Genomic DNA, 21,186 nt, shown 5'->3' with positions numbered 1-21,186 from the left:
CATTGAGAAAAAATGTCTCATATTTTTTTTTCCATCAAAATAAGTGCATTTGTTATTAGTGAGAATATTCTTATTGTAAGGTATTTTTGGGTTCATTGAGGTTAGCTAATTTTACTTGTTTTGAAAAGTCTTGACAAGCCACATTTTCTTGTTCTATTAGCAGATAATTTCCCTTAGTTCAAGTAAAATACCTCTAATTTTTATATTTTTTTCTTGTTTTTATGAACACTGACTTTTTGCAGTGTGGATTCAGGACTTTTTTTTATTACTTTTGGCATGTAGGACCTGGCGGCTGATAATGGGCTTCTCTTTGGCCAACGCCCAAGTCCTCCACCTAGTTTTTGGGATATTGGTGAGGTGCTAGTGGACAAAATGCAGTTGCTTTACATGGCAAAGTGAGAGGGTCCATATAAAAAAAAATTAGAAACAACAACATTGTTAAAAATAGTAAACTTGTAGTGAGAAAGCCAGTCGGTATATCTTGTGTAACCACCATTTTCCTCACAGTACAACACTTCTTTGCATTACGGTCTTCAGATTGCTGATTGTGAAGTATGGGCAGGAACCAGAATGTGCTGACGTACACGGCCATCCAGAGCATAACAGACATACTTAATGGGTGACATGTCCGGTGAGTATGCTGGCCATGCAAGAACTAGGATGTTTTCAGCTTCCAGGAATTGTGTACGGAGCCTCACATCACATGAGTCTGTACATTATCATTCTGCTTTATGAAGTGATGGTTGTGGCACAACAATGGGCCTCAGGAAGTTGTCACAGTACCTTTGTGCATTGAAAATGTCATCCATAAAATGCAAATGTGTTTTATGTTCATAACACATGCTTGCCCATATCATAACCCCACCGCCACCACGGGTCACTCCAGCTGCAACGGTGACATCAGCAAACGACTCACTCACACGACGCCATAGATGATGTCTGCCATCTGCCCTCTACAGTGAAAACATAGATTCATCCGTGAAGAGAACACCTGTCCAAAGTGCCAGAGGCCTACAAATGTAAGCATTTGTCCACTCAAGTTGGTTATGAGGCCGAACTGCACTCAGGTCAAGACCCAATGAGGACAACAGGCATGCAAATGAACTTCCCTGCAGAAGTTATTTGGTTATGCAAACTTATTGGAGCGGTATAGCTCGGTTGGTAGAGCGGCCGTGCCAGCAACTTGAGGGTTGCAGGTTCGATCCCCGCTTCTGCCATCCTAGTCACTGCTGTTGTGTCCTTGGGCAAGACACTTTACCCACCTGCTCCCAGTGCCACCCACACTGGTTTAAATGTAAAAATTAGATATTGGGTTTCACTATGTAAAGCGCTTTGAGTCACTTTGAGAAAAGCGCTATATAAATATAATTCACACTTCACACTTATTGTTGCAGCAGCTTTCTGGGTGGCTGGTCCCAGTCAATCTTTGAGGTGAAGATGCTGGATGTGTTGCCATGTGGTGTACTGTTGTAAGGCCGGTTAGATGAAGAGTGGTACCCCAACTTATGAGTTTGACGTGTTCCATGATCAAGCCCATAAAGACGACCTATCATGCAAAACCAACCTTTTTTTTGTATCTATTGGTACATTTTTTGTGCACTTGGGATCAGGATAAGTCCAGACAATTTTGAATCAAAACACAGCGACATGGCAGAGATATTTATGAAACAATGTTGCCTTCCTTCATACTTCCTCCAAACGAGCGCCTTCTTTTTTTCTATCCTCTATTTGTGGGTCGGACTGGCTTGCACATTCACATGCTTACTTCGCTTCCACCATTTCTAATACAAAGTAGCGTATAGTTCTAACTTATGCCTGTCAGGAGACTCACTATTGAGGCGTTAAAAGTTCCAACGATGACACAGTCGAAGTGGAGGCATGTCATAATGACTGGCCACAAAAAGAAATCCGTAAAAATATTTTATGCAAAATGTTGGCAAAAGAACCACCATTAAATTTTGTTTAAAAAACAAGGAAGTGGTTTAAATGTAGAAAAAACATCATAGGATGACTACTTTAAAATTGACATGCCCATGGAAATGATTAAAAATCTATTTAATCCTTGCTAAACACCAACATTTTAATATGCATCATGGCTTTTAAGAATAAAACACTTTTAGATAAGAAAAACAATACAACTGACAACAGTAGTATCAAGTAATGTAATAATAATGTAAAGCATTTACTTCTTCAAGCAGAATGATGTCTCTTTTTAATACAAATCCCATTTCCATATGAGTTGGGAAACTGTGTTAGATGTAAATATAAACGGAGTACAATGATTTGCAGATAATTTTCAACCCATATTCAGTTGAATATGCTACAAAGACAACATATTTAATGTTCAAACTGATGAACATTTTTTTGTTTGCAAATAATCATTACCTTTAGAATTTGATGCCAGCAACACGTGACAAAGAGGTTGGGAAAGGTGGCAATAAATACTGATAAAGTTGAGGAATGCTCATCAAACACTTATTTGGAACATCCCACAGGTGTGCAAATGCTCATCAAACACTTATTTGGAACATCCCACAGGTGTGCAGGCTAATTGGGAACAGCTTACCAAAAAATGCTCAGTCTTTCACAAGAAAGGATGGGGCGAGGTACACCCCTTTGTCCACAACTGCGTGAGCAAATAGTCAAACAATTTAAGAACAACGTTTCTCAAAGTGAAATTGCAAAAAAAATTAGGGATTTCAACATCTACGTTCCATAATATCATTAAAAGGTTCAGAGAATCTGGAGAAATCCCAGCACGTAAGTGGCATAGCCATAAACCAACATTGAATGACCGTGACCTTCGATCCCTCAGACGGCACTGTATCAAAAACCGACATCAATCTCTAAAGGATATCACCACATGGGCTCAGGAACACTTCAGAAAACCACTGTCACTAAATACAGTCGGTCGCTACATCTGCAAGTGCAAGTTAAAGCTCTACTATGCAAAGCGAAAGCCATATATCAACAACATCCAGAAACGCCGCCGTCTTCTCTGGGCCCGAGATCATCAAAGATGGACTGATGCAAAGTGGGAAAGTGTTCTGTGGTCTGACGAGTCAACATTTCAAATTTTTGGGGGAAATATTTGACATTGTTTCATCCGGATCAAAGGGGAAGCGAACCATCCAGACTGTTATAGACGCAAAGTTCAAAAGCCAGCACCTGTGATGGTATGGGGGTGCATTAGTGCCCATGGCAATGGTAACTTACACATCTGTGAAGGCACCATTATACTAAAAGGTACATACAGGTTTAGGAACAACATATGCTGCCATCTAAGCGCCGTTTTTGTCATGAATGCCCCTGCTTATTTCAGTAAGACGATGCCAAGCCACATTCAGCACGTGTTACAACAGCGTGGCTTCATAAAAACAGAGTGCGGGTACTTTTCTGGCCCGCCTGCAGTCCAGACCTGTTTCCCATCGAAAATGTATTTTATGAAGCATAAAATACGACAGCGGAAACCCCGGACTGTTGAACGACTGAAGCTCTACATAAAACAAGAATGGGAAAGAATCCACTTTCAAAGCTTCAACAATTAGTTTCCTCAGTTCCCAAACGTTTATTGAGTGTTGTTAAAAGAAAAGGTGATGTAACACAGTTTTGAACATGCCCTTTCCCAACTACTTTGGCATGTTTTGCAGCCATGAAATTCTCAGTTAATAATGTTTTGCAAAAAAAAAAAGTTTATGAGTTTGAACATCAATTATCTTTTGATTGTAGTGCATTCAATTGAATATGGGTTGAAAAGGATTTGCAAATCATTGTATTCCGTTTATATTTACATCTAACACAATTTCCCAACTCATATGGAAAAGGGGTTTGTAGATCCAACATGTACAATGAGTCATGTTCCCAGGTTACCAGTTTACCAGTTATAATGCAATGTGCCATTGTGCAGTATGATAAAACTGCATATCAAATAGTGGTTGGCCTAAGGCACACACATATAGGCCTATTGTGTTTGCAGAACAATCTTTGAGTTCAGCCTGATCGAAATATGAACAAAAAAGTTGTGTTTGTGTTATTGTTGAGTGTATAAATACAAACCCCGTTTCCATATGAGTTGGGAAATTGTGTTAGATGTAAATATAAACGGAATACAATGATTTGCAAATCCTTTTCAACCCATATTCAATTGAATGCACTACAAAGACAACATATTTGATGTTCAAACTGATAAACTTTATTTTTTTGCAAATAATAAACAACTTAGAATTTCATGGCTGCGACACGTGCCAAAGTAGTTGGGAAAGGGCATGTTCACCATTGTGTTACATCACCTTTTCTTTTAACAACACTCAATAAACGTTTGGGAACTGAGGAATTGTTGAAGCTTTGAAAGTGGAATTCTTTCCCATTCTTGCTTGATGTACAGCTTAAATTGTTCAACAGTCCGGGGTCTTATGACGCGTAAAATACGACAACAACGGGCTACACATTTTCGATGGGAGACATGTCTGGACTGCAGGCGGGCCAGAAAAGTACCCGCACTCTTTTACTACGAAGCCACGCTGTTGTAACACGTGGCTTGGCATTGTTTTGCTGAAATGAGCAGTGGCGTCCATAATAACGTTGCTTGGATGACAACATATGTTGCTCCAAAACCTGTATGGACCTTTCAGCATTAATAGTGCTTTCACAGATGTGTAAGTTACCCATGCCTTGGGCACTAATGCGCCTCCATACCATCACAGATGCTGGCTTTGCGACTATAACAATCCGGATGGTTATTTTCCTCTTTGCGCCAGAGGACACCACGTCCACAGTTTCCAAATATAATTTGAAATGTGGACTCGTCAGACCACAGAACACTTTTCCACTTTGCATCAGTCCATCTTAGATGATCTCAGGCCCAGAGAAGCCGGCGGCGTTTCTGGATTTCGCTTTGCATAGTAGAGTTTTAACTTGCACTTACAGATGTAGCGACCAACTGTAGTTACTGACAGTGGTTTTCTGAAGTGTTCCTGAGCCCATGTGGTGATATCTTTTACACACTGATGTCGGTTTTTGGTGCAGCACCGCCTGAGGGATCAAAGGTCCGTAATATCATCCCTTACGTGCAGTGATTTCTCCAGATTCTCTGAACCTTTTGATGATTTTACGGACCGTAGATGGTGAAATCCCTAAATTCCTTGCAATAGCTCATTGAGAAATGTTGTTCTAAAACTGTTCGACAATTTGCCTGCAAATTGGTGACCCTCGCCCCATCCTTGTTTGTGAATTACTTAGCATTTCATGGAAGCTGTTTTTATACCCAATCATGACACCCACCTGTTCCCAATTAGTCTGCACACCCGTGGGATGTGTTTTTATTACTGTGTATTTAATAGGTGCCGTCGGAAATTCAACTATTTCTTTTATTTATATATATATATATATATATATATATATGTATGTATGAAATACTTGACTTAGTGAATTATTGCTATATATATTTATTTTATTATATATATAAATAAAAGAAATAGTTGAATTTCCGACGGCACCTATCAAATACACAGTAATAAAAACATAGTTCTACTTACTGTACTGTGCTTGCTGGTTACTAAACAAAAAAAACAACACTTACCTTTCACTATTTGAGTAACCTTTGTTCTGCCATTTGCGTATTGGCGAGCGATCTCCGAATCCGGGAACATATATCACAGATTTGTTGTAGACATACGCAAATGAGAATGGGATGTTGCTTCCAGCTATCAGCATAGGCATCTTTGTCTCAGCATGAGTTACACCATCGGGTCTCCGTTTTGTGAGGTGGCTCATAATACTGGGTTGCGGACGCTTTGTGCTTAGCTGACCGTTCATGGCTGAGTATAGCCGTTCGACCGCCGTGTTCAATGGAAAAGTCTGTTCTACAAAATTTATAGGCAACAAACCCCTTACCCTTTGGACTCTCCTGGATAAACTGAAATTATTGTTTCCATTCGATCTGGAACTTGCAAACGTATTTCTTTATTTTGCTCGTCGACGGTGTAATATTTTGGGTTGGAGTCAATAACCAGGCGACGTGATGAAGTTACGTCTTTTTACTGTGGGCTTCAGAACAGACTCCCTAATGCATGTCCCTTGACTGCACTTAAATGCAGAATATACGTAGAATATATTTACATTCTATTCTATCTACAGTAGATGGAAGTATTGTCCTGTTTAAGAGGGTCACAACATTGCTGAGTCAGGTTCTCATGGAGCTGGAGGGGGCGTGGCCTCCAGCTCCGCCTGAATTTCGGGAGAAAATTTGTCCCGGGAGGTTTTTGGGAGAGGCGCTGAATTTCGGGAGTCTCCCGGAAAATCTGGGAGGGTTGGCAAGTATGTTGGTGGGACACTCTAAATGCCATTGTGTGTGTCTGTGTCACCTAACAGTTGAGTGTGTATCTCCCCTGCCAATGCAAGGGTGCATACATAATGTGTTAGGTGTGCACTGTATATAGGAGCAAATTCGCATGCACTTGTTTCCATGTTCATGCATTAACTACTATGCAGTGTGTGTTTAAGCATATATACAGTACGTGAGTGTGCATTAATTTTGTTTCCATAATATAAGTCATTTTTGAGGGGTGTTGTGTGAGCTGCATGCAGTTAAGTGGTCCTGTTTCACGAGAGAGGCTAGAGTGTTGTGTGTGACCCAGACAAACTTCTTAACCTGCACCACTTCACTGCACTCCCACCATTGCTGAGTACTTACCACAACTAACACAACCAGATGGAGAATAAATACTACTATACAGTGTGTGCGTGCATGCGTGTGACTAAGTGTGATACATTAGTGATTCTGAGCATTCACATTTTTGTGAACACACTCGGACATTCGTAACGTGCCTGGGCCCACTGCATGCCAAAAGTTTTGCACGTTTGGCTAGTGTGTGCGCACTAATCCGTCCTTCTGTCCACTTCCTTTTGGCGCAATTGGGAGAGGTAACCCGGAGCACTGAATGATTCCATGCACACGCTCAATGTGGTCAAGTCATTACGGGAAGACAAAACATGTGAATGCTTACTCACCTGCGTAATACAGACGTGGGTTATAACCTTTGGATTATTTTCAATCCATGTATAAAATGTTTCGGTTGTTGTTGAAAACATTTAAATTTCTGCCTCTGTTAAATTGCACATGTCCATTACCATTGCATGCAAAACCCTGGCCCACCTCTTCCATTTTTGCCAGAAGAGGACTTGAACATGGAACATTTGTAGGCCTTCCTGTAGCCTCTCATAATGACGTGTAATTCAATTATTGCGATCGCTCCTCTTGCAAGTAATTAATGCCTTGCAAAAATAAACACCCCTCAAAGACTGGAAATAATCCACAAAATGAGGAAAACCGCAGTAGAGCGGCAGTGTTGGGAAGTGATCGGACAAACAAACGAGCCAATGGTCGAGTTTTAGTACGTCCTCTGTCTTTGGTCAGTTGCTTTGCTAGAAATATACGCACACACATCAACCGAAACAGGTCTGTGTGAATGTGGCAATTTAAAGGCGTAGTGATGTCATTGGTACAGTGTGTAAGGCGACAGGGCCCCTTTTTGGTATGCTTGACACACACACACACACACACACACACACACACACACACACACACACACACACACACACACACACATACACACGCACGCACGCACACGCACACACGCACAGTCCCAGTACTGGGCCTTGTGTTCTGTTTCCTTTGGCAACGGAAGTTAAGTATTTAGGAGTCTTGCTCGACTAAACAAATAGCCTCTGCGTGCCTCTTTCACCTCCTCATCCTCATCTTCCTCACGCTCTAGTTTTTTTTAATCCACAACCCCCCCTACCCCCAGTGTGCCCTCTCCCTGCCCAGTTCGCACACTAACACGGCTCAGTGGCTCTATGGACACACACCATTCTCCATGCTCATTGTTCCGCCATGACAGCTTTTGTCCTCGCCACCCCTCCCTCCCCTCCATCTCCCAAATTCACCACCATCCCTCCTTCCCTCCATGCACACACACACACATTCCACAAGCGTAGAGGTCAAAGGGTGCAGCTGCCTCAATAAAGGCAAAGAAGGAGGGGTACTCATTCACTTTCCGCTCTTTTCTGCAGAGGCGTCACTTTTAGGGGACACTCTTGGGGGTACGGTCATTTCTACTGGCTCGGGTTGTACTTATTTTTTGGGCATGTTTGTTGTATTGTCTCACACTGTTTACAATCATTTATTACACTCCTTGTCAACACAAGCCAGGGAGGACCGTTGGACGCAATACCAACTCTTTTAGACAAAATTATACTAATGGAAGTTTAAAGCTGCTTGACATTATAACTGATATTACAGTAGAATCGAACAAGTAAAACATGTATGTCCGATAACCAAAATGTTTTACTATTATACTGCATACCAGTGGTTCTCAACTTTCTTCACCAAGTACCACCACTGAAAACATTCGGCTTTCCATCATACCACCGAACTACCATAATGACCAACATTAAACCACGGCAGCGTAGTAGGCCTATGAATTCATTAAAAACAAGGTTGTGGTTTTATTTAAAAAATATAATTAATATTTTGGCCACTGTGACATTACAGACAGTCTTGAAAAGTAATACTGTGTTTCAATATTTAATTAAGTGATTATTTGGCATACCACTAGATAGCGCTCACATATCACTCGTGGTACATGTACCACAATTTGAGACTCATTGTTATATACAGTATATACACACGAAATGCATTTTTCTTTTACTGTATCTAAAAATACATTTTATATGAGATAATTAAATAAAAAGTTGGTTGTGAGTACAAGCAATTAATTTTCAACAGTGTATACTAGGTCATCTCAGCACACATGAATTTAGAAATAAAATCTGTAATTTCTCGTTGTCTGCTTGTCACAGCAGGTGCCTTTGGACCACAACTCTGTTGGGTTCATTAGGTGTGTTTTAATTTCATCTTGCTGTGGTTTTGAGGTAAGGTTAGAATTTTATTGCATTTTGACTCGGTCTCCGTACTGTTGTTTTTCATGCCGTGTCTTGAAGTGACAGAAAACAAGTGTTCAAGTTTCTATCAACAACCCAAATGCAGCATGTTTTGTAAATTAGCCTACTATTGTGGTTTAGTCAATTTTTGATTTTTGTATTCTAAAGAAAGGTGTCAAATATACAGCATTTTTATTTTTTTTTACAACAAAACAGTACACTTTTTTACTGAAAAAATTGGCAGTTTGGTTGCCCAAATTTTACTGTTAAATGTACAGTGTTTTTTATGACACACACACACACACATACATATATACATATATATAGATACATATACATACATACATATAGATACACATACATACATACATACATATATATATATATATTTAACCCTGTATTATAAGTAATACAGAGTAAAAATATTACATGTATGTTTCGTTAGTCAATAGACAAAAACAAATACATGACTGTAAGACAGCATCGATCCTATTCGTTCAAATTATCCACAACATCGTTATTCATATATTACCTTGTAATGTACAAATTAAACGCCCAAACACAACAATGTTGACAACGTTATTGAAATATCAACGGTAAAACAGCATTTACAAATAATTTACTGAATAATTTCTATAAAGAACAAATGTGTAATTTAAACACATGAACATATTACCAACAACAACAAAAAGCATGTACTTATCTGTTAGATCCGGAGCTTGAAAGTTACTAGCGCTATTAGAAGGAAGCATTGTCTTTTCCTATTGTATTTACATTCTCACATCGTTAAACAAGCTAAAATGACCACAATCCCCCCTTAGTATACAAGAGGCACGCTGCGTATGGCTAACAGTCACACCAGAGAAAGAGCATTGAGACTAAAACTTTACATGTAACTGTGAAAATACACAAATTTGGATTATTTGACGGATAAAACTAATTTAGAGCATGGAAACGTACTCACTGTAAAAAGTTACATGACGTCTGACAAGGCAGCACAAATCTAAAATGTTTGCTTACAAATTAGGAAAAATCACATTTATGTCTTGTGCTGTCATTCGTGTCACATTTAAGCTTCCAACTTCCAACTAGAGAAAACGCGTTGCAGTGAATTATGTATGATTTTATTTTTTTTCCACTACACGGACCCACGCGCACAAAAACACCAACTACAGTTTTAGTAGTAGTCAAAGAACCATTAAAAAATATCTATTCGTTACTAAATAAATCACAAGTTCCTTACAAGTTACTCAATACTTGAGTAGCCGTTTCACGGAATAGTTAGTTATTCTTACTCAATTAATTATTTGGATGACTACTTTTTACATATATTTGAGTCACATTACTCTGAAGCAGTAATTCTCAAACTGTGTTACGTGGTTTGCAGGCAATGGCTCTCTAGTAGTACGCTGTAACGAGTTGATGGCATCGTGATGCGGATTTCGTTCTCCCAGGCATGCAGACGAGCTTCAAACACAGTGTGCAGGTAGGAAATGATTTATTCAAGCAATAAAAACAGACTTTGACAATACCAAAAGAGCTAGCATGGGAGCTAGAAAACAAAAGATGCTTAGCATGGAAGCTAGCCAAACAAAAGGGCCTAGCGTGGAAACTAGCGGGTAGCGAGCAGGAAAACAGAAGTCGTTACGTGTTCTTCAAAGACAAATTAGAAAGCAAGGCATACTGACGGGATAAGGCAAGCTAAATAATGACAGTAATCACAAAACAGGTGCACGTCAGGAGCAAGCGGCAGGTGAAAATAATGAGTTACTATGGTGATGAAACTAACTCACAGGTGCACAAAGAATAACAAAAGGAGTCCAAAACTAACAGAAAACACAAACAGACTCAAAAATCTAAATCATAATACAATCCGGGCAGCAGATCATAACAGTACGCAGTGTTTTATTTTCCTATATTCAAACAGTGTTACTGTTCAAACTGTGTGTAATTTTACTGTGGCCAAAAATAACAGGTATACTTGTTAAGTAACACCTATGCCTTGTTTTTAATAAATACTTTGGCCTACTACACTGTATTTTAATGTTAATCATTATGGTGGTATTTGGAGAGCCAAGTTTTTTCTAAGGTGGTACTTGGTGAAAAAAGTTTGACAACCAGTGATCTAACATAACTGTACTCTTATTTTAACATGAACAATTTTTGACTACTCTACCCACCTCTGGTCATGTCTTATTAATAAATGCATGTGTACTTTCAGACTCTTTTCCGAGCTACTCTGAATAGGTTGCCATATAAATAGTTAGCAAAAGATCCCAACATTATTCATGTCAATAACAGTACATTTTTTCCATAAACATTACACTAAACTACACTTGAAGTTGACTACATTACATTAACACTGCTAGTAGGTGACTGACATGCAAACAAATAAGTTATCACAATTGGTTCTATTTTTGTGCAGGTCTCCCCTGAAAGGTGAGGAGAAGAAATGCCTTTTAAGGCACTGCAGTTAAAAGCAAATGAACAAAAATAACTGTGCAATCCAATTAATGTATATAGTAAATATACACACACTAAGAATGTTATCGTCAATGCTAAAACAACAAAAAAGATGTGGCCCACAACTTCACTATACAGGTTCACAATCACAACATCAATATACTGTTATTTAGGAACTGTCATTTAAAAGCTGTCATTTAATGCATAATTTTGATCTTTCGTAGTAGTTACGTTTTCTTTGTTTCTTGCATTGAGCAAAGAGAGCATCATACCAAGTCAATTTCTTTGTGTGTATATCATACTTAACCAATTGTCAGGCTTGCCCCTGACTTTTTGTTTGTGTTCTAGTTTTTTCCTCTGTGTGTGTAGTATTACCTGTCAGCGCTCTTATTTTGTTGGTTTCCTGTCTTTCTCCTTGAGCGCTGTTTCCCCTCAGCTGCGGCTGATTGGCACCTGGCCACACCTGGTGTCAATCAGCCCACTCCTATTTTTACCTGCTTTTGTCCTCCAGTCAGTGCCCGGTTATTGTCTCTTCTGTATTGTCGCTCCTGTTGTGTCGTGTCAATATCAGTTCTACTTGTCGTTCCTACTGGGCTTGTCATTGCAGCATAGCGGTAAGCTATATTCGTTAGATGTTTGTAGATTACTGTTTTTTGTTCCCTGCTTCCAGTTTGTTTTCATATTACAAGTACGACTTCTGTTTCCTGCTCGATACCTGCTAGCTTCCACACTAGGCTCGTTATCTTTTAGCTCTCATGCTAGCTCTTTTAGTTTGTTATCCGCCTCGTGCATGTCCTTTTTAGTACCCTTTTGTTTGTCCTTATTCCATTATTTTAATTAAATCATGTTTTCCTATTCTATGCCTGCCTCCTTCGCTGCATTTTGGGGTTCGTCACAAACTAACTCTGACACCAATAAAACTAATTCTGATTCTTACATTGCTGCTTTAATCCACAGGTATTACAGGCTGATGGCTTAAAAAGGTGCAGGTCTACTCGATGTGGACTTAAAAGGTTTTGGAGCTTCTAAAAACTGCCTAGGGAGAGAAAGTCCTTTAAAAAGTGGGAAAATGACAGCAGGTTTTAGATGACGGAACATGTTGGACATCAGTAGGCGAGCCAGGCGAGAGAAAATGGACATTTTTAAAAAAGGTATGAACCACCGTGACCTGGCTGGGCTAATGCAAGGCCAAGCAGTGTGAAATCCTTCTTAATGGATGGAAAAGTGTCTTCCCGGGCTCCAAAAAAAGGGCGTGGCTCTCCCTCGATAACGCTTACACTCGTCGAGGTGAAAATTAAATCAGATTCCTCTTTGAACAGGGATGCGCTTTGAACTGAGGCCAGGGTCTCATGACACAATTTGCCGGTGCGTATGCATGCAGGTGGGAATCCGCAGTCCCGTGGTTTCTCTGCAACTTTGAACTTCACATAATAAAGAAAAAAAGAAAAACCTTCCCATGCAAGCTCCTGCAAGAAATGTTGATGCATTAAAGGCAGTGACCTGCTTCAAATGTCTCTGCACAGTCCTCTCATTGTTCATTAGTTTGTCTTTGCGCTCCAAACATTTCCATCCCATTAAAAAAAGAACATGACCGATTTCAGGCAATTTTCTACGATGGCCATCATGCCGCAATGTCAAACGCTTAATGCTATTTAGACCATTTAAGTGGCGGCTCGGGGGCCAAATCCGGCCTAAGAATGAGTTCATACCAGTCCCACAAGCTCATGCCAAACCTTGGGAGACAAACATTTTTTGCAGCAAATTCCTAAAAACACTAGAACATGGACAACTGTAAACACATTGGCAGATCCTTGCATTGGCATTTAACCTTGCTAACAAACAACGAACACTTGGGTCCAAAATTGTGATTTACATAACTGGGGCATTTCTCAAGGCAACCCTTTAAGTCCCCTCTTTTTTGGAAGTTACAATTTTTTTTGTAATGTAATTTATGTAACTAAGGTGTTGCTGTGGAATTTTTACTTTCGATACAGTCATTTGTTAAGCGTGTTTAGTTATATTAGTGATGTTCCACAAGGCTGTATTTTAGGTCCTTTCTTTTTCAGCATTTGGGTTACTCAACAGGTGGCCCGCGATTTCAGAAAATATGTGAGCAACTTACGTTTTTGCAACAGATCCTTAAAAACACTAAAATGCTATCAGAGAGATGATTTTTGATTATTCATTTATTTTTGTGCAGAAGATCCATAAAAACGGCAGAGTGCTCCTGTAACTGACAAAATTAAATGACCAAAATCAAATATCTATTGTAAAGCACACCGGTTTTCTGTAATATACAAAATAAGACTGACAGTGAATGGAAAAGGCCAGGCCCCCTTTCCCAAACTATTTAGTTGAAAAAATCCAAGTATTTGGAATGTTTGGATCTCAACGTGCAAATCCCCCACTCGTGTTGGCAGGTCAGGGGTTAGAGTCTGCATCAGAGGACACAGGACATTCAGAAACGGCGTCTAAAGAGCTATATATGCATATTTTTTTGCGCTCCACTTGCGCTGTCATTAGCAAAGATGTTCTCATGCGGGCCCTAGAAATGTATGCAAATGACACAAAAACACGCTTGAAAAGAAGACGCCTCCAGAAAGCTTCTCTATCATCAACAGCAAATGGTGCGCTTCAGCTGTTAAGAGAAATCCAGCCCGTACACACGACATATCCTGCGTAATGACGCCTTCTTTTTTTCCTCCAAAGATGGAAAACAATTTGAACTGCTTCCCTGCTGGGTTTCAGAGGACACAAACACTGTTAAAAAAAACATTTTTATGGTGGTAGCGTTGAGCAATGATGTTATATAGGAAGAATTACACACCTCAGTGTTGACACTAAATTATAAATGTAAAGCAACAATGTCCTCTTGTGTCAAAATGCCCAACAATGATCTCCATATCACAAAATGCCCTCATGCATTTACTTTACATAACTGTTTCCTTATATTATGTCCTGGAAGGTCTTCTAATGCAAATACATTGCAACAAGTGTTGAGTTCATCTATGCAAAAGTGTCCCAACATTGATAATGTCCACAAAAAATATTACATGCCAAAAAGTATGACGTCCGCATAAATTGTAAATATGTTCCTATATCAAAGATGATATGTCTCCTTATGTAGGGATGTCCCAAATAATGACCATGACCCTGTTACATAGACCATGTCCATAATACAAATCCGTGAATAATTATTACTCCTATGCAAACCAATATGTCCCACCATAGTTTAAGTCAACAGAAAATATTTACCAACAAGCATTATCTCCAGATCAAATATATTACAGTATATTACTTGACGATCATTCTGCCAAATACAATACAGTCGTCCCTCTTTTTACACTTGTCAGTTGGTTCCGAACGTTAATCCATCCATCCATATTATTCCAGTCCCTCCGCCCCCTACACGCCTGCAGACAATCTTTACTCAAGGCACCTGGATCAGCTGAATAGTAAACAGCTTCCGCTAAAATATAAGAAAAATAAAATGTTTAAATACTTACTTTTGAGTTTACATTAAATTTACCAAATATGCACTAGAAGGCATTCAACTTTTGTTCAGAACCAGCTACTCTGTTGATTTTCTTCTCATTCATGTGCATTAAACAGTGTTGAAGCTGAGAGTCCATTGACTTCAATGGGGGAGCAGAGTTTTAGTTTAGTTTAGTTTATTTTAGTTTATTAAGGATCCCCATTAGTCTACACCGGAGTGGGTTGTTCTACTGCAGCCAAACTGGATAGTCACTGGATAAATGGACGCCCATCGGACGCTCGGCATCTCTGGAAGCGGACGCTAAACTTCTGCATGATGATTGAATGATCTGTCTGAGGCTGAATCCTTTTTTGGGTGAACAGCAAAATGAGCTATTAATATATCATATAAACCACTGCCAGAGCATTTTTTAAGTCTTATTCTGTTGTTCAGAGTTGATATTAATTCAAATTTTCATTGTAAAATCTAGACACTTGGAGACTTTATTTGTGTTAACAAAATAACTGAACATGAGCTTCCCCTACTTGAAAGACCAGCAGCCGCCACTGGTACCACATTACAGATGAATTCTTTTGATACTCTTCACAACTTTTGGACGACTGCTGCATACTGAAAAGTGAGCAATTTACAAACAAACACCCACACACTCCATCCTTGACCTTCAGGCTTTTTTTTTTTTTGCTGCACCAAGTTTTGCGTTCGCACTCAAAGCTTTTCCAAATCTAATTTTGGGGATAATCTCTCTATTGATTTCGCTTAAAAAACGATTATTTCTTTTTTGTGCTTTGCAACATAAAATGAAACAAGAAAGTCAGCTGTCTCACTTGGCAACACACAGACAGTAAGCAAGTATCTCACACACACAGAAAGCTATCATGCTGGAAAGGCATTAATATTCATGTGTGTGTGTGTGTGTGTGTGTGTGCAGTCAGCAGAACAGATTAGCAGCAGTAATGATGAGCATGTAATGATAAGGCGACCACAGCAGTCTAAACAGGACCTCCTTTAACGGCCCCGACGCAAAGAAGCAAGCAAGACTCATTATGGCTTAACAGCCATTAGATTAGCATTAGTTCCTCTTTGAGCGGAATATTGCAGTGTTGGATTAGTAACAGTGGCGAGCCCTTCAGAGAATGTTATTAGCATCGATTTGCTGCTGCAGACAGCAGCTTTTCTTTTTCTAAATATGACCAGACCGGGGGTGTCCAAACTTTTTCCAATAAGGGCAGATTAAAAAATACAGAAAAATTGAAGGATGCTGCGGCTACTTTATATTTGTTTATCTTCACCAGACGAAGTAATGTTGTACCTAACATTATACATTAATTTATTTTATTTTTTAGAAAATGCAAAGTGCCGATAAAAAACAAGCTGCGGAACCAAAAACGATACCCAGGCCGCAGTTTGGACATGACTGGGTTAATAGTGCCACAAGTCAGGCATCAGTTTGAAGAGAAATATCTTCCTCTTAGGCATACAGTATTTTTGTCTTTAAACCTAATGCATTGCTAGAAGAAGTGGTTTCACGCCAAGCTTGTTTGTTGCATCCAGTGTGACAGGAGATGGCGCCGACCAAGACAAGCGTGATGTGGCCTAGCGAGTTGTAAAAATACAACGCCAAGGGATAAAAATGTGAAACGACAAAGACGTTGGTGTTGGTAAATAAAATGACAGGAAACATGAAAAAACATATATTTAATGGTAGATGTCATCTAAAAAAGTGCTCATGTGTTCACTAGTAGCATTGTCTATATTGTGGCATGAACCGTGGTACCTTGGACATACATTGGCCGCTGTCAACTCTGACGCCGAATTTTCACAGCAGCGCACTCTGTTTTTATTCAAGTCAATGTGTCATGTCGGTGCCGTTCCGCATAACTGGGCTAAATATACAAAGAGCCGTCTCCACAATGTTTAATTTAGCAAATCTCCCATCACACGTTGCATCGCCATTGTCTACATTTACTTCCAGTTCCAGAACTTGAGACAGTTGGGATCAAAATATATTTTAGGCATTGCGGGTCTCTTCACCATATTTTCCAGCTTTGTATTTAGCACAGTCGTCATTCACTTCCTTGATAAAGAGTTAACTGGTCTCAATGAGGCACTGCCTTAACTGCTTAGGATGTCAGGCACATACATAAAATAAGTTATTCTGATTACTTCCATCCATCCATCCATCTTTTTCCGCTTATCCGAGGTCGGGTCGCGGGGGCAGCAGCCTAAGCAGGGAATTCCAGACTTCCCTCTCCCCAGCCACTTTGTCCCGAGGGAGGCGTTTGGGTGGCATCCTGACCACATGCCCGAACCACCTCATCTGGCTCCTCTCGATGTGGAGGAGCAGAGGCTTTACTTTGAGTTCCTCCCGGATGACAGAGCTTCTCACCCTATCTCTAAGGGAGAGCCCCGCCACACGGCGGAGGAAACTCATTTCGGCCGCTTGTACCCGTGATCTTATCCTTTCGGTCATGACCCAAAGCTCATGACCATAGGTGAGGATGGGAACGTAGATCGACCGGTAAATTGAGAGCTTTGACTTCCGGCTCAGCTCCTTCTTCACCACAACAAATCGATACAACGTCCGTATTACTGAAGACGCCGCACCGATCCGTCTGTCGATGTCACGATCCACTCTTCCCCCACTTGTGAACAAGACTCCTAAGTACTTGAACTCCTCCACTTGGGGCAAGGTCTCCTCCCCAATCCGAAGATGGCACTCCACCCTTTTCCGGGAGAGAACCATGGACTCGGACTTGGGAGGTGCTGATTCTCATTCCGGTCGCTTCACACTCGGCTGCGAACCGATCCAGTGAGAGCTGAAGATCCCGGCCAGATGAAGCCATCAAGACCACATCATTTGCAAAAAGCAGAGACCTAATCCCGCAGCCACCAAACCGGAACCCCTCAACGCCTTGACTGCGCCTAGAAATTCTGTCCATAAAAGTTACGAACATAATCAGTGACAAAGGGCAGCCTTGGCGCAGTCCAACCCTCGGGTTGAGGGTTTATTCTGAATACTTTCAAAATAAAATCATCTGTTTTAAAGGCGGATCATATTTTACACTTTGAAACATCCTAATGGCCAGGGACGGACATGAAGTCAACTTTTCCTCACCTCATTGACACAAATCAATGAGGACATGCTGATTCTGTAGGTTCCAAATTAGATAATCATTTTATAGGCATATCTCGGGCAACTACATGGCAAGATGGGGTCCAGCCGATAAAGGGCCAGGGAAGAAGGGGAGTGGTTAGCGGGAGTTGAATGAGATGTTGATACTGTTGTGTTGTTGTTTGCTACAAAAAAAAAAATGTTTTCTGCAAGAAAAAAACGTCTTACCTGTGGGTATTGATGGACGGCAAAGCTTGAGACGTTCCGCGGTGTCGTCTTTCAGCAGCCATTTATGACAGGTCCAAGTTTATTTGCTTCTGCTCCTCTGGAAGGACGGAATAAAGTGTTGGTGGTTGGCTTTGATACAACTTCCCTTGTCATGTGAATAAGCGTGGGTTTGCACAGCGAAGCTGTAACAAAACGACGGTGGGGATTGCAGTACAGTGGCGCCATTGGGTTGCCGTAGGGCTGGGTGGTATGCCGCTAATATAATTAATACCAATATATTTTGGAAAGCGGTAGAAAATTACTGGCAATTAAAATAGGTCACTCAATAATATAAAACAAGTGTGTGTACTTTTATTGTAGGCTATTTAGAGACACTACATTCAGAGTTAAATCATTTGAAGATGATTTCCCAAGAGCACCAATACTTGAAAAAAAACAATTTCTTACATTTTACCAGACACCTTAGGTATATTTCCACAAAGTTTCAATATCGGATCAGTATCCCCAATACCAGCCTGAATTTTACTCGGTATTGGATCGGAAAGAAAATCTGTGGTATCACACATCACTGCTGTATATGAAAAGCAGGTAGAAATATCAGAACATGAAGCATTTTCAATTGCCACTAACATTTACAATTTTGCCTAAAACAACAATTGAGTCTGAACCATCACATTATTTGGCCCACCAAATGTCTGTGTTGATGTTGCACTCAGTAATACTGGCAAACTTTAGACTTCCCAGAAGATAACAATGTCAACTAGCACACCGAATGTTTAGTACATTAATCTTCTATTCTGTATGTATTCATTATCATATATTAGACATATTTGTTCTGCTATTCTGTATGTATTTATTATCATATATTAGACATATTTGCTTCTGCTATTCTGTATGTATTTATTATCATATATTAGACGTAGTTGTTTCCATAACACAGGGTCGGTTTTAGCTATGAGCAATGTTGGCGACTGCTCAGGGCACAATCTGTGTGAGGGCGCAGGCACCATAAAAATAATTATTATCAAAGCAAAACTCGCGAGTTTTCTAGACTACCACAGCTCATTTCCATTAGTGGCACATTTTATATAGAGAAGGTGCCACATTTTCTCCAAGGTAAGGCAATTTTTTTTTCTAAAACAAAGGCGTAATATTCTTCCTTTTCTAAAATCACCTCCGCAAGGGGAAGAGGATCGACTTGCGACCGCAGGGAGGGATAGTTAAGGAAGAGAGGGGCGGGGGATAGACTGATCCCAGTCCAGTGAGCCCATAACATAAAATACTTCCAAATACATTGTATTTAATTCATTAAATTAAAATAGACCCATATATACCTAGGTGTGAATTGGGTTATGTGAAAAATTATAGAAAATTATGTTCTAGCAAATCTGTGCAGTCGTCGACGAGACTCACGTGACTCTGGTTGATTGATGAACAAATGGACAGTGTTGGCAAAAGGTAATGAAAAAGTTAATAATGTCGAGTCTTCATCTTCATCATAGACCAAAGTAAAATACCAAAATAAGCCATCAGATGTCATCAGTTTAGAAAAAGAAGAACAGAAGATGAGAAACGGGCACTTGATAAAAGGTATGCAGATTCCTATGAGTGACGTGAGTGACAGTCATAGCATCATCATAGGCATGCGTCCATCAGTAGTGACGATGGGTTGCGCCTGGGGGAGTTCATTCTTTCTTGCAGCGGCGACTGTGGCTGTACAGCCCCACTCTGGAGTGACAATCTCTGGTGCAGTTGGCGCAGACGTATGGGGAGGGTTCTGACACAGGAGCAGATCCCGCGTCACGCAGTTTCCGCTTTAGTCTCCTCGCCTGCAACAGGGAGATATGCTTCTCCTCGGCATGGCGGGTTCCTGTGGCAACAGTCTACCTCCAAACGTCGCGGTCTTTTGCAGCTTCCTCCCAGTTGTTGTGGTCGATGTCCGCCAGTTTCATGTCACGTTTGCACACGTCCCTGAAACGCAGTCGGGGGCGACCAAGGGGTCTGGAGCCTGTTGACAATTCGCCGTAAAGGACAGCTCTGGGGAGCCGGCTGGGGTCCATTCTGTGGACATGGCCAAGCCATCTCAGGCGGCGTTGGCTGAGCATGGTGAACAGGCTGGTGGAGTGCGCACGATCTAGGACTTCCATCTTGGGAACTTTGTCCTGCCATGAGATTCCCAGGATGCGGCGAAGACAGCGCAGGTGGAAGCTGTTTAGTTGTTTCTCATGTCTGGTGTAGGTGGTCCAGGCCTCGCTGCCATACATCAGTGTGCTAATGACGCAGGCTTGGTAGACCTGGAGTTTAGTGCGTGTGGATAGATGGTTGTTCGACCATATTCTTTTGGACAGCCTGGCCATCACTGTGTCAAGTGACAAGTCACTGGAGATTACGGATCCAAGGTATGTAAAGGTGTTGACACATTCCAGAGTCTGATTGTCGACAGAGATGGAGAGTGGAGTTTCAGCATCTTGGCCCATGACATTGGTCTTCTTTAGATTGATGCTGAGACCAAACTCTTTACAGCCAGATGAAAGCCTGTCCATCAGCCTCTGGAGCCCGGACTCGGTGTGGGATACTAGAGCTGCATCATCAGCAAAAAGCATTTCCCTCAGGAGGACACCGGTCACCTTGGTCTTGGAGCGCAAACGGGCAAGGTTGAAAAGTTTACCATCGGCTCTCGTGTGTAGGAGGACACCTTCAGAACATGTGCCGAAAGCAGTAGACAGAACGAGGGAGAAGAAAATTCCAAAGAGGGTTGGCGCAAGAACGTAGCCCTGTTTTACGCCGCTGCGGATTGGAAAGGCCTCTGATGTTCCTCCTTCCCAACAGATGGAACCCTGTGTGTTTTTGTGGAATGATCTTATGATGGCGAGGAGTTTTGGGGGGCAGCCAATCTTTGCAAGCGGCTTGAAAAGACCATCTCTGCTGACAAGGTCGAATGCTTTAG

The 21,186-nt window shown here is 40.8% G+C and overlaps 1 long non-coding RNA gene across 1 annotated transcript in view; it reads right to left on the bottom strand.

Annotated features, from left to right (window-relative positions):
• Positions 1-18,239: 18,239 nt before the first annotated feature.
• The window catches only part of LOC133559862 (uncharacterized), an 11,984-nt gene continuing 9,037 nt past the window's right edge, over positions 18,240-21,186 (bottom strand). Inside the window, exon 3 of the long non-coding RNA XR_009808297.1 lies at positions 18,240-18,336. This is a non-coding gene — a long non-coding RNA (uncharacterized LOC133559862). The remainder of the gene's footprint in view (positions 18,337-21,186) is intronic.

Source organism: Nerophis ophidion, linkage group LG10 (genome assembly GCF_033978795.1).
Source record: "Nerophis ophidion isolate RoL-2023_Sa linkage group LG10, RoL_Noph_v1.0, whole genome shotgun sequence".
NCBI classification, from domain to species: Eukaryota; Metazoa; Chordata; class Actinopteri; order Syngnathiformes; family Syngnathidae; genus Nerophis; species Nerophis ophidion.
The sequence above is the reverse complement of the archived record's forward strand: the minus strand, read 5'-3'. Positions and strand labels throughout refer to the sequence as shown.